The sequence below is a fragment of the Protopterus annectens genome, chromosome 4.part0 (genome assembly GCF_019279795.1).
Source record: "Protopterus annectens isolate FY-2018-M chromosome 4.part0, PAN1.0, whole genome shotgun sequence".
Taxonomy (NCBI): domain Eukaryota; kingdom Metazoa; phylum Chordata; order Ceratodontiformes; family Protopteridae; genus Protopterus; species Protopterus annectens.
Genome location: NC_056733.1, coordinates 370,885,575 through 370,903,074, shown reverse-complemented (window position 1 = coordinate 370,903,074; position 17,500 = coordinate 370,885,575). Strand labels below are relative to the sequence as shown.

The 17,500-nt window shown below is 37.7% G+C and overlaps 1 long non-coding RNA gene across 4 annotated transcripts in view; it reads left to right on the top strand.

Moving 5' to 3' along the window:
* LOC122799345 overlaps nucleotides 1-17,500 on the top strand; it is an 816,164-nt gene that overhangs the window by 480,031 nt on the left and 318,633 nt on the right. The gene's annotated exons all lie outside the window — the stretch shown is intronic.

The following is a 17,500-nucleotide window of genomic DNA, read 5'->3' as shown; positions in this document are numbered from 1 at the left end:
CCCTACAGAAATGTGTTTGAAATGTCAATTTTAGTGTTTTTGGTTTTCGGTTAAGTGTAATTCAGAATAGTGTGTCTTTGTTGAACTGCACTTTTGGTTTAATGGTGTCGGGTTTTTGATGTTCGATAAAATGTAATTTTGATGAAGAAAAGTAGACCTATATATATATATATATATATATATATATATATATGTGTGTGTGTGTGTATATGTATATATATATATATATATATATATATATATATATATATATATATATATGGTTTTCCTTCATTTATTCATGAGTCTGTTGTAAGACGCCACAAAGTGCGAAAGTATAGTGGCAAGAGTGGGGAGTCACGAATTCCACTGTTGCTATTGCAAATGAGCGAATATACACTGGGATTCACTCATTTGAATTCTGCATTCTGGGTGCAGATCTCACTATATTGGGGATTGGGACATGTACCCTTTCCTTTACTGTATTGCAATCTTGGAGTTAGTATATTAAAGTAGCAGGGGGTGCAGGGGGGGGGCTTGCCTCCCTGTATAATGATGTTTGGAGACAGTAGGTGATGTGTTCTAACTGTCACTGTTGTACTGCAGTTCAAAAATAGTTGAATCTGGGTTTCCAGCAAACCGTTTTTGACATTTAGGGTCGGATGCATTTTGGAATTCTTCCTTTTAGATCGCTCAATGGAGAGATCGCACATTACACTTTCAATTAAATGAAGGTAAACCATATATATATATATATATATATATATATATATATATATATATATATATATATATATATATATGGATCTACTTCACATGACTGAAAACTCAAAATACTGAATTTCATTTGACTGATACTACAACACCTAATTTTCAAAATATTGAAAACTCATTTGACTGAGTCTCATTATACTGAAAGCTTGCAATGCTGAATTTCAAAATACTGAATTTTAAGCCATAGACATGCACATTTACACCATCAATGAATAACTCTTTCCAAAACTTAAAACTACTTAATTACCCTCTTAACAGAAACTGGATGATATAAAACCAAATTAGGTGGGGGGCTGTACTCCCTACCCCCCCAACTATATATGCTAACTCCAGGATTGCACTACAGTGGGGAGAGGGGCATATACCTTTTACTTACCTTACAGTACTGTACACACTGTCACTACTGTTGGGAGCACACAAAACATCCACCATATTACTTTAGATACTTCCCATAAAATGTAAAGAGACATACCCACATTTAGAAATACTACAACACTACTTTCTACGCTACTATCAGTTATCTAACAGTTGGCACTTTTAAGTTAGCGTAATGTTTTTTATCACAACCAAGTTACAGGTGAAAGGAAATACACATCATGTCTATGGCTTAAAATTTAGTATTTTGAAATTCAGCATTGTAAGGTTTCAGTATAATGAGACTCAATAAAATGAGTTTTCAGTTATGTGAAATAGACCCATATAGATAGATAGATAGACAGATAGATATGTCAACATGGAGGAACGGGCTTTGGCAGCCTGGTGGATGTCACTTCATGGCTTCAGCCCTCCTTTTGTTACATTTTCCACCCTTTTTGCCTTGACTGGTATTGATGAACAGGAAATCAGTTCATAACAGCTCAGCACAGACTATGGCAGGATTTGTGGCTTATGTTTATTATAATTACAATGATTTAATGGCCATTCAGGACAGCTTTAGGTGACACTACCTAAAAACAGGCTCATGGATGGATTGGTGTCAGTAATGTTTATAATTTGCAATGTTATTTAGAGTTCTTACATATAGTTACAGTTAATAAAGTAGAAAACTACAATTAATTGTTATTATTAATACATTTATCTTGGTCACTCCTGCAGCTGCTGTGTGTAGTGTTTTTGTTCATATACAGAGTCCAGAGACAATGATCATTGCACTACTATAACTTGTTGCTGGTGGGTAAGTGCATATGTGTCTGAGAACAGTCTGAAGTACAGTAAATACTTTGGCACTTCTTTGAAATTGCTCTTGTTCACTGATTTCACTTGTCAGGGGCATGCCATGAAATGGATCACAATGACAATTATGCATTTCTCATTCTTCTCAGTTAAACAGAAGTGAACGTGGGGGCATTACATAACAAAGCAAAGAACAATCACTATTGACTGAATGATCAATATATGGCTCTTGTATGGGTGAAGAGATAAGGGCAGTACATATATCTAAGAACAAGCCACACATTAATGTGCACAATTATATTTTGCAACTTCGCAGTCAAAGCTGAGTTTGTGTTCTCTGGAAAAGGTCATGTTCTGCTTAGAAATTATACCTCTCAGCTGACCCTGATTTTGCTGAATATCCCTGATTTTGTCTCAGTTTTGCTCTGTCCTTTATAGTGTTTACTTTCCTGGTAAATCACTGTGGGTTACAGTCAATTAATGAGAGTGTCCAACAGCTAACTGTAAAAAATGCATGTTAATACAAAACTCGGTCTATTAACTTGTTACATGACGTAGAGTAATATTTAGAAAACTGTCACAGATTTTCAGCCATTGTTCCCATTTCTTTTGACTTTTTCAGAATTCTTCAACAAAGAATTTGAGAAGTATTAATGTGTGTGTGTGTGTGTGTGTGTGTGTGTGTGTGTGTGTGTGTGTGTGTGTGTCTGTGAGAGAGTGTGTGTGTGTGTGTGCGTGTGTGCGTGTGTGTGTGTGTGTGTGTGTGTGTGTGTGTGTGTGTGTGTGTGCGTTTGTGTGTGACAGAGTGGAGCTGAAGGTGCTCTTTTCTATATTTTATAAACAACACAGCCATACCCCTCAGTGCAGAAAATCTGGACAAAGCCAGAAATAATGGGGGACAAAGGCCAAGAAATAGGGACAGATTTTAAATATTGCGTTATAAACTTAGAAGTTGCTAGATTTACACATTTTGCATTATTATATATTTTTGGAGGTTATGAAGTCTGTAACTCAAATGTTTGTCATTATTTAATATTATTTAGTGACTTCAATCCTCAGTGATTTGCCACTAAACCACAAACGTTATATGTGACAGACTAAAAATAAGAGGCAAACATCTGGACATTCTCCGAAAATCTGGACAGTTGAGAGGTATGAACACAGCTCATGTTTTGGCTTTCAGGTTTTTACTTCATCGCTATAACATGATATTGTCCCTAATACAGAAATATTAAGAATCATTTCACAATAAACAAGAGCATTTTCCATATTGTTAGAAGTAGTGCTCCCTATTTTGGAGAGGGAAGTTTGAGTCAACAGTTATTTGAATGTATTACTGTATGGACCTTTTTATTTTTGAAAGTTGGATATCAAGAGATTTGGTGTGTCTCTCTTAAGAAAATGACTACTAACTGCTACTGTTCACTCATTATTCTGACTTTGCAGGACAACGGTAATTTGTGAGAAGCAACTTGGAACAATTTAATGTGTGGCAGATGTTTATGTAGAACTTAGCTTAAATGCATTCCATGTCCATCTTTTGTCACAGTTTGACATCTAAAGTATATACAGAAGTGGCTATAACTGCTGGCTGGGGGAAGAAAGTAACTTCCCCTCATCATTTGTTCACTTTAAATAGTTACTAATCTTGCTTTCCAGGACTAGTGTCCATTTGTGTGAAGTAAGATGGAATATTTTACTGTGATTAATGGGATTTCATGTGAAATAAACTTAAATAATGGTGACCATTATTGCTATTTATTTTTTACCACATTCTGAGGTGTACATTCTGTTGTAAACTTGCTGTAATTGCTGAGTTCAGAGACAATTGTGAATCCTGCTGTTCTTTGACCATTATTAAGCAACACTCACTGACCTCATGTGGAAGTAGTAGCACCACACAACGTAAGTTTGCTGAAATCAGAAACAAACTAGTATTGTTATGGCTTAGATGTGTGTGTGTGTGTGTGTGTGTGTGTGTGTGTGTGTGTGTGTGTGTGTGTGTGTGTGTGTGTGTGTGTGTGTGTGTGTGTGTGTGTGTGTGTGTGTGTGTGTGTGTGTGTGAGTGTTGGGAGGTGCAGTGTATTTATGATGGACCCCAGAAACTACAGACTCATAAGCCTGACTGGTCTTATATGCAAAGCCATGAAAAGAATTACCATGGAAATTATTAACAGTGGCACAGAACATTTTCATTCACTGGATCCAACTCAATTTGGTTTCCTCAATAGCAAATCATGCCTGCTCAACCTGGTGGCCTTCTTTGAAAAGGTCAAGGCGGCAATGGAAGAGGGCAACATGGTGCCTACTACCTACCTATCCAAGGCATTTGATACAGTACTCCATTCAGGCATTGTAGACAAACTCATGGAATTAGGTATAGCCCCCATATTACCTAAATAGATAGCCAGGTGGTTCTCAGATATCCCTTATCCAAAATGTTAGGATAGGGCAGTCCACCTCCACAAAGAGGCCAGTATCTGACAGAGTCCCTCAGGGTTGTGTGCTGGATACACTCCCTTTAGGGATCTACCTCTTTGAAGTCAAGGCCAATAACAAGGGTCTCTGGATGACTAAGTTTGCTGATGACTGCAAACTAGATGTAATCATAGAATCCCACCCCAATAAACAAATATCCTCCAAGAAGGGCTGAAGCTGATGTCACAGCCGTGTTCTGAAACTCAATGCAAAGAAATGCATAATGGTATCCTTTGGGAAGTCATCCATGCCTGGAAACTACCTCAAAGAGTAGGTACAGTAGTCAGGGATTTGGGGACACATGTTGACAGTAATCTAGCTATGGTAATGAGGAAATCATTCTATATTCCACAACTTATAAGCAGGGGCATAGCATCTAGGTTCAAGAAAGTCATTTTTACACTGCATTTGGCCTCCATCAGACCAGTCATTGAGTACAATACTTCTTTTAATATGCACTTGACCAGGCACATATAACTGGAATGTTCACAGAGATTTATCACAAAAAGGATACAGGGTATAAACAACATGTCCTGTGTGGATCACCTCAAAGCCATATTCCTGTACTCGGTTTCCTACAGACTGCTTATATTCCTTCTCTGGAACAAGCTTCCTATCCATGTGAAGCATAGTTCTTCTCTAACTCAATTCAATTGTAATTTGGATCAGTGGATGGGGAATCAGAACTTCACTTCTGGTCTGGCACTTATGGCCCTAATAGGGAGGCAACTTGTAAATGCTTGACCACCTAAGCCCTGCATACATATACCCTTAGAATAGCCATAAGTTCCCCAAAACTTGTAAGATATGTTTGGGATGCATGGCTAGGTTTAAAAAGGCCCTTGTTATCATTAGCTTAGTATGCATCCATGAAACTATAAACTAAAGCCAAAGGTCTCTTATCTGTGAGAGATGTAAATATTTAACTAAAATTGAAGCATCTGTTTCTCAGTCAGCTACATGCAGTGAGCTCAAAACTGTCTTACCCCCTCCCCCAGCCATGCAACATACACAGGCTGAAAACTCTTGGCCATCATTTAGATGAGACATTGAACCAAGGCCACTTTTACCTGAATTGTTGATAGATCAGGTGGTTGTAAAAGATCACACAGCACTTATAGAAAAAGAGTAGGGAAAAGTCTTTGATGCCTTGGACAAATTTCCACAGTCAGTATGAATGCCACCCTCAGGTCTCCCTTGAAAAGACACCATTGGCCTTGTGGGATGAAATCGGTCATCAAAGTGTAAGCAAAAGAATAAATGAGTTATGCTGATGCTGTTTGAAAGATCTTCACTTAAGCCACTTAGGAATATGAACATATGAAAACAGACATCATAAATTGAAATCATAGTTAAGAATTACAGTTGAGTACTATATTAACAGAAAGATTGTTCTTATAATTATTTTGTACAGTGCAATTGTGTCTAGTGATGCACATATGTTCTATTTTTCACAAGAGTACTGCTCAATACTGTACAGGTCTGCCCTAACTTTACATCAACCTATGGCCCATAGCTTCTGTGGCACATACATACCTGTTAGATTGTCAAACTGTAATGGTATGGGGCAGATTGGGTACACTGTGGCTACTTTACTGGAGGGGGCTTGTACATGTCAGGGTTACATACTTGAGATAGAAGGGTTACCCTGCAATGATCTTGTGTGAGTCTGCGTCTAGTTATAGTTCACCTGGATTCCTATCTGTGTCCAAGGTGACTGGCAGCAGTGATCACTAGCCATGGCAGCATGACACTTGAGAGACATATATCAGGAAGTGGGCATGGTGTATGTACCTTTCCTGGTGACATTTGCAGGCATATGGGGTTGGACAGTGGAACAGTTGTACACGGTGTATTAGTATACCCTTCATACAGCTACTACACACATTTCTTTACCTGTAAGACCTGTGGGGAATATCTGTTAACACCTTCTGAATGTTTCTACACAATTCAGGTTTATTAGTATACCCTTCCTACAGCTACTACATACATTTCTTTACCTGTGAGTCCTGTGGGGAAAATATATGTTGACACTTTCTGACTGGTTCTACAAATATTCAGGAGTTCTATTGTGAATATATACACACATCACAGTACCACTCCCTGGATTTGAACCATGTCTGGGTGTGCTAAAATGAACAACCATGCTATTTTCCATCACACTGAGCTACTTGGAAACTGCTGTTTTTTGCTTCACTGATTTCTGACTAATACTGTCTGGGTGGACAGTCTGAACTTGTTATCCTGGGATTCATGCATGGCAGATAGTTATTGTACTGTGCATTACTCCTTTGAAATAATACAATCTGGAAACCAAAGGTTAACACAAGACTACAATGCATACTAGCTGTTTCCCAGAACAGCCTCAATGCCATATTTGCTGTAAAGAACCTGTACACATTCTATTTCTACAGCAACATACCAGACTAAACACAACAGTTTGTTGTATATTTTTATTACAGTGAAATGACTCTTTTATTTATTGAAATCCTGTGGATAAGTATTAGTGGAGAAACATGTTTTATACATTAGACACAATACACAATATATCTACTGGCAGTAAACAATGTACTCCTTCTACTTTATGGCACTATATACTGCAAGATAGGTCTGCACTCACTAGCCTGTCAGCGCATCCTTGGGAGTCTGTCGGTATGGGCCTCGATGTTCATGGCCCTCACTTCTGCAGCTGTAGGGGTGAGAAACAAACATTATGCATATTGTCGATTACATACTCAGGATAGGATTTAGTACAGCTCTATCTGGGATACTTACAAACTGCTGGAGCTTGCTGGTTGCGAGCATTTTGGATCCATTGGGCTAAGAGTTCTCCCTTCCTATGCTTTAGGTCAGCATAATGATGCTGTACCTTCTCACCAGTTCAGGAGATTCCAGTGGCACTGGTGAGGTCACTTGCCAGATGATCCCAGGTCTCCACTTTGTACTGAGAGCCCTGGTACTTGCCGTGCAACACTCTGTTATCATGGTGTTCTATGAGACGTCCAGCCATGACCCTGGACTCCAGGATGCCCCAGTGCTGCACCCAAAAGCGTGTTCCCTCTCCAATGCCAGACATGTTCCTGCAGAGCTCAAACTAAACAGGCTATGGCTGTATTCCCATCTGCATGGTTTAAATAAGGCAATATTCCTGCCCTTTGCTCTTATTGGACCATTTTGAAAATGCTTAACTCAGCTAAACAGTGAGCAAACCCGCTAAGCTGGGTTGAACAATGCTTAAAGGGGTAATTGCTGAGCATTGCTTAACAGTGTGCAAATCTGTTTAGCTGAAATGACTGCTGCTTAGCATTCACATTTAAGCAATGCTTACACTGACTAAGCATAGCTAACCATTGCTCACTTTTCATTTAAAAATAATATCAGGATAATGACTTAATTAATCATTACTGACATATTTGTAAGTGTATATAGTTTACTTTACATGACGTCACTCTATGTGCTTTCATTACATTAACATGGAGTGTAACTATACTGTATGGGACACTTGTGAATACATGGGCGATTTCACATGTTATATGCACTCACACTTACATTTTAGACCACCTACACTAACCTGGTTGACAGATACCAATTATTACATAATTTAAAATTAAAACAATAATTTTAACACTGCTTTCCCATGTAAAAATAAAGTGCCTATTTTGGTAATTGAGCCATGAATGCCTGCATGCAAAGCCAGGAATCTAACCACTTTGCTATCTTGCTGGGAGAATTTCAGCTGTCTATTTTTATTTATCCCCTATGGGATGTTTCAGCAATGCTGAACATAGGGCCACAATGCACACATCCTCTCAGCTACGCTTAAACATACTTTAGAATGGAAAAGAAATTATAAATACATAGACTCACTTCATTTACATGTATCTGTACTCCTTGTCAGTCACAGTAAGGGAAATTGTAAAGGGATACATAGGGACAGATTTTAATTATTGGTCTTACAAACTTAGGAAGTGTGACTGTGGTTTTCTAGCAAATCATTGGCAAATCACTAGGGGTCTAAACCAGAACATACTGACAGACATTTGGATTTCAGACTTCATACCCTTCAGGAAATACTTACTACTCCAAGCCTTTTCTTCTATCAACTGTTCGGGTTTGTCAGTGCAATATTTAAAAAGTGTCCCTATTTTTTGCCTTTGTCCCTCCATTATTTATGGCTTCGTACAGCTTTCTGGGTCTAGGAAGTTGAGCAGTATGTGAAGCAGGCTTCTGTGCATTCTGCAGTAACCTATACAGTTAACGGCTGTAGCCATATGGCACTTTCAAATGGCAGACATTTGTGTCTCAGTCTTCATACCCTTCAGGAAGTCTGTGCTACTGCAAACCTTTTATTCTATCAGCTTTCCGGGTTTGTTAGTGGAATATTTATGATGTGTCCCTATTTTTGTGCCTTTGACATCCCATTATTTATGGCTTTGTACAGCTTTCTTGTTCTAGGAGGTTGAGATGTATATGAGGCAGGCATCTGGACATTCTGCAGAAACCTGTACAGGTGATGGCTATGGCCGTACGGCACTTTTACAATGCAGGGGTTGTGTGACAGAACCTGTCACACACCTCCTGCATTGTTTCTTTGTTCCCTTTGTATTTCAGAGTCCGTGGACACTGAAATACTCATTTTATATTTCATTTCAGTGTCCATGGACACTGAAATACTTTTAAAAAGTGCCGTATGGCACTTTCTAAGTGCAGGGGGCATGTTAGATATGCATGCACTGCTTAGACACACACCCTGCACTCAGTGTTCAAATAGCCATAACAGTAGTGTGCCTTCATGAATATGTAAGGTGCGCTACTGCTATGGCTGGTCTTGCATGTGTACGGTCCTCTCCATGTCGGAATAACGCTATTCTGACACGGAGTTTACTGAATCCTGGGGTGTGTGTAGATCTGTCTCAGCATTAGCAAATATGCCAGTTTCACTTTAGGGAAGGGACAGAAATCTGTCTGATAAATGTGTTACTATGTTCCATTACTGTTTGCTCTAAGCTTACATTGTGTATACCCTCCTGCTTTTTTATTTCTAAAGTGTTCCCTTGTATGTCTTAGGCTACCTAATTATACTGGATTCTCCATCACTCATAATTTTTCTGGCAGCATCTTCACTTGGACTTTTTCTACAATATGCAACTTGATTTTTTTGCTTGACTTTTTTGTCTCCAATAATACCCTTTTATGCATCCCCATTCATAAATATAGCACATGCCATTGCACCTCAGCAGCATGTAATGTTAATAGTTCTAATTACTATTTTCAGAACAAGTTACCTTTCTGCATTAAATGGGCATTTACTTGCAAATCTGTCATTGCTTCTACCAACCATGTATTTTACTTAATTTATGTTTGTTTTCCTGCTCCATAATGTATTATGTTCTGCTGTTCTTTTTTAACAACAAAATTCCTCTTAGGGTTTCCCATTATTTCTTTCCTTGTAGATTTTTTAAATGAAGTACAAGTTACTGTATGGCATCTCATGTACAATAAAAGGAGTGTTTCTTACCATGCAAGTATGGAGTCACCCTGGAATCCCTGGCCACAACTAGCTTCCTAATTAATTGTGTATTAAATTTCATACTTGACTTGACCAGTGTTCCTACTTTTAAAAGAAGCTTCTCTATCTTTTAACAGGCCCTGTTTTTCTTCTAGAGAACCATTTTCCTGCTGCTAAAATAATTATTTCACTTAAATAGAATATTTCTCATAATCAGAACTATCATCACCTATTTTTGAGCAGACCATAAAATCTGTGTTTGGCTAATCAATAGTTTTCTGAGTAATTATCAAATGGACCTTGTTGAGCCTTTACGATTTGATTTTTGTTTCTGGGAAGAATATGAGTACCCTAAATCAAATAGGATAAGCTATAGCATTGTTTATTCAATAGCATACTTCTCTTTACTCTAAAAAATTGGATTTAGTATCTATTGATGCCTATAAAAAGTTTGATAAATTTAGCCATCAGTACATATTTGAAGTTCTTTGCCATCATTTTTAATTGGATCTGCTTTTTTTTTAAATTACACCCTTTTGTATGAATATAAAATGTGTTCATTCACCAGTGAAGGTGCAGGATGTCAGAATCAGGTACGTTTTTTTTATTTCTCCTACTTTAGCTATTTTACTGTACCTTTCCAGCTAGAAATATGAGAAATTCTAACATTTCCCCTATATATATATATATATATATATATATATATATATATATATCTACTTTTCTTGATCAAAATTTCAAAATCTTGAACAAAAGAGTAGAAACCCACTTAAGCGAAAGTGCACTACATCAAAAGTGTACTTTCGCAAAAGCCAATTCACCGAATTGGAAAAAAAAAAAAAACAAACTACTTTAAACACTATTTTGCAGGGGGGCAAGCCCCCCTGCATCCCCCATGTGGGGGGCTTTGCCCCCACACCCCCCTACTAAAATATACTACAGTGGGGAAAAGGATATATTTTCTTATCCCCACTGTAATGTGCTTTGGTGACTCGACTTTTGCAAAAGTGGACTGCCGATGCAGTGCACTTTCATTTAAGTGGGTTTGATCTTCTGTTTGTTGAGAAAGTGTGTTTTTGACAAACAGAAGTAGACCCATATATATAATATGTGTGTGTGTGTATATATATATATATATATATATATATACACACACACACACACACACACACACACACACACACACACACACACACACACACACACACACACGTATATATAATACCTAATAGTAGTGTCCTGCATCAGTCATCAGTACTGTAAATTAAATCACCACCAGCAGCATGTTATCTATTTTGTTGGCAGTGGTAATTCAGTGTGTGTGAGCCTACCTGTCTCATCTGTGGTTGTATAATTGTGGAGTTGGTGTGTAAAATCAAGGTGTTTGAAGGAGTAAAGCTCCCCCAGCATTGGGGTATGGGGATGCAGACCCAGAAGTAAGTACATTGTGTGGTATGTGTTTAGTTTAAACATGCCCAATTGCACAATTGTGTAACTGTATAAGAGTACGACAAGCATATGTGTGTGTGTGGTATTAGATTGTCTTTTACTAACTAGTGACAATTAACATATATCTATATAAGTGGTGTTAGGTTGCCTTTTACTAACTGTTTATGGTTATTCTATGTGTTTGGACTTCTAGGCTTATTATGCAGCTGTGGGACATTGGTTTTAGAATGCATAGGTTAGTGAGTGGTAGAATGTTTTAAAATATTTTTTGTCTGTATCTATTACATGCAGTGTGTTTGCTTTAATGTTACTTTCAAGGGCTTGTGCTTGTGAAAGAGCAGTTTTGATGGGTGTTGCTAGTGTCAAATCAATCAAATAAAGAAATACTTCTAAACTTTCTTTTTTTAGTGCAAGCAAAATAGTTAACATGATCTTTGAGTTCTATTATGATGTGAACATTGCTAAAGAAAGCTTTTATGCTTGCTTAAAAGATAAACACAGAGTGAAAGCTGCCTTTCATGTAAAAAATAAAGTCCAAATTCTGAAAGAAATGGCATCATTACTATGATGTGCATAAGTTGCTGTTTTGTATATTCTGAATCAAAATAATTCAGACTGTTGAAGTTAAATGTTTGCATGCATCAAAGGAAATGCATTTGTATACATTATGGATTTTGTAACTATTTCTACAATAATTTTTGGTAAATGTCTTTGTTATATTACTGCTTCATGAATGAAAATAGTAAAAGTTCTACTTTTTTTCTCACCTTGTTTGAGTTGTGATTTTCTATAAATATGGAATTTCTCTTTATGCTGCAAAGTTTTGGTTTTAATTTGCAAAATGTGTATTATTAGGATGGATGAGGTTGTGAATAGCATTGTTATTAATGTACAGTTTTGCAGGCCTTTAAGGATTTTATCCTACTCCACAGTATAATGATCTTTAGAGATTTTAAATAAATCCAAAATCGTGGGAAAAAGTCCCTTTCCCTTTTTGGAATGATAGGAAACCTTGTCTATACTGAAATATTGTCAGCATGGGTGCTAAATATTATTCTCAGCTGTAGTCTGGTTAACTAAGGGTCTCAGAATGAATGCTGTGATATTCATCTTTTGGTTTGAAGAAATGGTTGGATGGTAAATTTTGGGATAGCTGATTAATTGTAGCCAATATTATTAGAAGGTTGCATTCATAAGTTAAGATCTACAGTCATAATTTTCATAGTTTAAAACTTATCTCAGAAAATTTCAATCATATCTTTTATGGGGGAGCAGAACCTTTTGCTGATGAGCCATTTCATGAACACATGAAAAAGCCAGTACAGCTGACTGAATTGTGTTGGCTTTTTCAGTACATGATTGTGGTACAGTGGGGAAGAGAGAATATGCCCATCCCCCTTGGTAGTGCGATTTGCAGAGTTGGTATGTATAATTGCCAATGGGTATGGTCACTTTGAAAAAAAAATTGTTTTTTTTTTTGGATCCTTTATAGATAAATGTTTAGTGGTTTTGGTTATTAAGTGTTCATCAGTGGTGGAAAGACAATTTTCATTTTGGATGGAAGGTTATGCTTCCCTTTTATGGATGCAGTTAATGAAGAAAAGCATTATGCATCCCTAAGGTCTAAATATATATGTTGTATACTAAGTGTACAATTTCCTTTTTGGTTGGCAAACACTGTTATGTATTGATCTGGACTATAACCTACTCCATTCATAACAGGGATCTCCATCAGTATGTATGTAATATAAATGGGGTTTAAATATTGACCAGTTTAAAAGTTGAAATACAAGTGTTAAGGAAGGCAATCTTTCCTCGATGTTGTAGAAGGATTATTTATTTATTTACTGTGGTCAGGGTGGTGTTGTCATAGTAAATTGCTTATTAGTATAGGCAACAATATTCTATTATTTAAAATAATCACATTTTGCATTGAATGCCACACAGCCACTTGAACACCTCTCCTTTGCTGTAAGACAGTTCCAGTTGCAGAGAGGGATAAAGCCCTGACTATGGCCCGGACAATCTGATTTTGCTTTCTAACTTTAGTTTTTAACAGAGATGGAGGTGGGAGGGAAGGATAGGCATAACCATCATAGGAGTGCGGGGCATATCAGGATGGTTATTATTGCTATCCGTCATAGGTGTCCTGAGGCAGACTTTTGATCCACCAAGCACTTGGTGATAGACCTTGTTAGCAAGTTCACTGGAGTGTGGAGCCACATGAAGGGATGATGTTGACCCCTGCACTGATGCAGGTAATTCATCCTCTGTCAAGGGGGTTGAAGTTAGATTATTCTAGTGTCCTCATAGCTAGGATGCTGACAAGGTCAGAAGCAATTCTCATGGTTACCTGACAATCCATCTGAATGGCACTCATTTACACTCCCCACAATGAAGGAATGAATAGGTTTTAGTCCAGTTAGCAAAGACTTGATGGTCAGCAGACATGGAAGCAAAAAAGTGCATGGAGAAAAAAAAAACTTCTACCTTGTTATCATGTATGCAATATTTACAGTTAAACTGTTCTGAGTTACCATTCTGTTTATATTTTTTCCTAGACATGTGATAGTTGCTTGAATTTTGTCATAAAAGGTTAGGCACCCTTTGGCACCATCTTTTAAAAGGACAGAAAACAAAAAAAACATCATAGAGTCATCTAGAAAAAAAGTATATTCACTTAATCTAACTCAGCAGTTACAAAGGATGGCTCTCTAAGCCTAAGAACATCCTGAAACAGCAAATTGTTTGCTGCTTAGGTGGAGGAATATATGGATCTATTTTATTTATTTATTTATTGGTTTGTTTTTGTTGACTAAAAAAGTCCAAATTCAGAGAGCGGATTCACTTTGGATACTCGAAATTTCAAAACATCGAATGTCTGAATTACAAAGACCAGAAAATTAAAGTTTTGAAATCTCGAACCAGGAAAAAAATAAACCTCCAAAAGGTAAAAACTACTAATTTCACATCTTTGCAGGGGTGCAAACCCCCCTGTACCTATCATACTGGGGGCTGTGCCCCTCACACCCACTGCTACTTAAATATACCAACTCCGAGATTGCACTACAGTTTAGAGATGGTAAAGTTCCCGTTCCGCATTGTACAGCGATCTCCATTGAAAAGGTTTGAGATTTCAAAACTTTGATCCTCTGGTCTTCATTATTCAGAGGTTTGATGTTTTGAAAATTTGAGTATCCAAAGTGCACCCTCAGAAAACACTATTTCAAAAGTCAGTGATCTAGAGAGAAAAGTTCCAGCCAAGTTACATTTTTATACAGTGAGATATAGTACAGAAAACAGACAGAGTAACATAATATTCCATAGGTGTATTTTAAAGTAGCATACACGCTACAGATTAAATTGTATTATATACAATGGAAAAACATACTTGGGGATTCAATAAACTTTGTGTGGGCTTAGAGCAAAGCCTACATGGAGTTTACATGTTTGCGTGGTGAGCAGCAGTGTTAATTGCATATGCATGCCTCACATCACATTTAAAGATAAACAAGAGTGGTTTTGTGGCCAGGAACAGTGCTGCCAGCCAGGAAGCCATGTAAAGAAACATGAACACCTGTAGACATGGACACCTGTTTATCTACAGGTAAACTAGGTCTGGGGTATTGCGTGGAAAGCCACAATAACTACCAGGGCTTTTAATAGAGCAATGTATACAGTTCCAACACATTACATGAAAGTGTATACAGTACAGAGTAGTGTGGACCCCTATTTCAGGCATGCTGAATAAAAGTTTTGTAATTGATCAGCAGGGGTACATACACTGCATTATAAATAAATAGGGGAAGTGTGTGTATTGAAAAGGGGCACAGAGATGAACTGTAGGAATGAACACTTGGAAGAGGACAGGTGAAACATGGTAAGGCATAGCAGATTAGGGCATGTCAGTGAAGACAGTTGTAGAATGAACACTAATCATATATCTACATGATACAGTACATAGAGTTATTGCATATTATGTGACTGTCACACAAGGTGACATATCAACGGTGAGAATTGCCTGAGATATAAGCATCCTGACATGAAAAATGGACAGGACATACATCAGAGATGGCATATACAATAGGGGTTAGGTACATATTGCGAAGCTGTGCAAAATGAGTTACCTGAATATGAATGTAATGTCAGCATAGGACTTAACCAAGCGGGATACATAGTAACAGTAGCCAGAAGGCTGCACAAGCATGGACAATATCAGAATAATACCACCATTAATCCCATGTCTTTGACATAACATATGTGATTGTGAGTGATACTAATATCATACTTGGATTCAATGATTATGCACAATCTGTAGTCCTTCTCAAAGCTGTTGGACAAAGGATGTGTAAGTCATTATTGGCATCTGAGGCTTAAATAATAAACAGGAAAAGGTCTAGTACAAAGCTCTGAGGTACAGATCTGATCACTGGATTCTAGATATAGGTGACGTCACACACCTTGACATATTTATCTATCATGTATGTGATCCAGTGGTCCACCTACTTGGTGATATAGGTGTTTATGGCCACATGTGACAGTGTCTCAGTAATACCTCAGTGTGGATTTGTGTTAAATGCCTTGCCCAGGTCAAGTTAAGCAGGACGATAGTGTTATCATCATGCATGCCCTTGTTGACCTTCTTCAGGACATCTAACAGATGTAACAGACATGATGTAGCCTGAACAAATCACACATGTCTTTTGCATGCAGTTGGACAACTGTGTCCTTTTAGAAAAGGTCCATAATGACTTGTTGGTCTACCTCACAGATGAGGAAAGTTAGGATGTGTTTATACATGCATGCATCAGGTGATGCTCCCCCCACAGTCAGAAGGATGCATGTTGATGTACACCCTTCTACGGGAACATATTATATCTGGAGACTGTGTTGAAGTATAGAGCCAACTATGTCTGGCAAGTTCATGTTTTGAGTGATGCTATAGGCAACCTGTGATGTTGTCAGGGCCACTGATTCTATGTTATTAGTCATACAGAGTGCACAGATGTGCTACCCTCCTTAGAATCAAAACTGAGTAATGTTAGTATGTATACTTTGGCTGATGGCCACTGGTGACAGGGTGGTGACATGTGAGACACACTGTCAGCTAGTGGATTGTCTGTATACCCTAGTTGGATATGTCTGCTGGCATCAACATGCAGAGCTGTGCTTAGTTGTGTATTCCACTTAACATTTCAAATTTATTGGAATAAACAATTTGTGAAAAGATCTACAAATACAACTTTGGTCATTCATCACATTCTACACACTGGTAGTATGCACACAGTCATACAACTGTACCAATGTCATGGACTTACATCATTTGCACATACATTTACCTATATGTGTTTCACAGGTAAGCTGTGACTGAGCAGCCTGATACCATATCATAGATTCATAGATTCATAGATTAGTACTAGGCTGACTGCCCTTGCGAGCCATTTTAAGCCTAGCCAATTATCCCCTGTGAGACTCAAACCCTGTACCTTGTGTTTGTAAGGCAAACACCTTAACCATTAGGCCATCCTCCCAACCCCTTAGGCCATCCTCCCAACCCCTGACACATTATAGATGAGTTGTTTGTGACTCATGCATAATATATCCTGACACAAATGCTAATAGTCACACAACAGTGTTGTTGACCACGCCAATAATCTTTGGGTATAGCAATACAACTGCACATACAATAAATTCCACAAGGTTGAAATTGTATCAACATGTGATACATTGGTTGTGTATATCAGAACATATGCATGAGACAAGACTTATGTAACTATTTAATCAAGATGAATTTATATTGATGTGTGTCACAGAGCATGTAATGATGGTATGTAAACACATGCACACCAATGCCCTACTGAAAGTGTCACTGTGATGGTGGCATGAGAACTGCATGGAAGGTTGATTTGATCCACTACAACAACACATGTCCTAATATGTCAACAATATACATACAAGTGTATCATACCATGTCAACAGTTCTCAGGGGGCATATTACTATAGCTGTTATAGAAGGAGCATGTAATGCAATGGCAGCAATGGCCATCAATAAATTAGCTCACATCACAGACTGTAATACCCTCTTGTTCACACCTCAATATAGCACATGTCAATGACAACAACATTGACATGCCAACT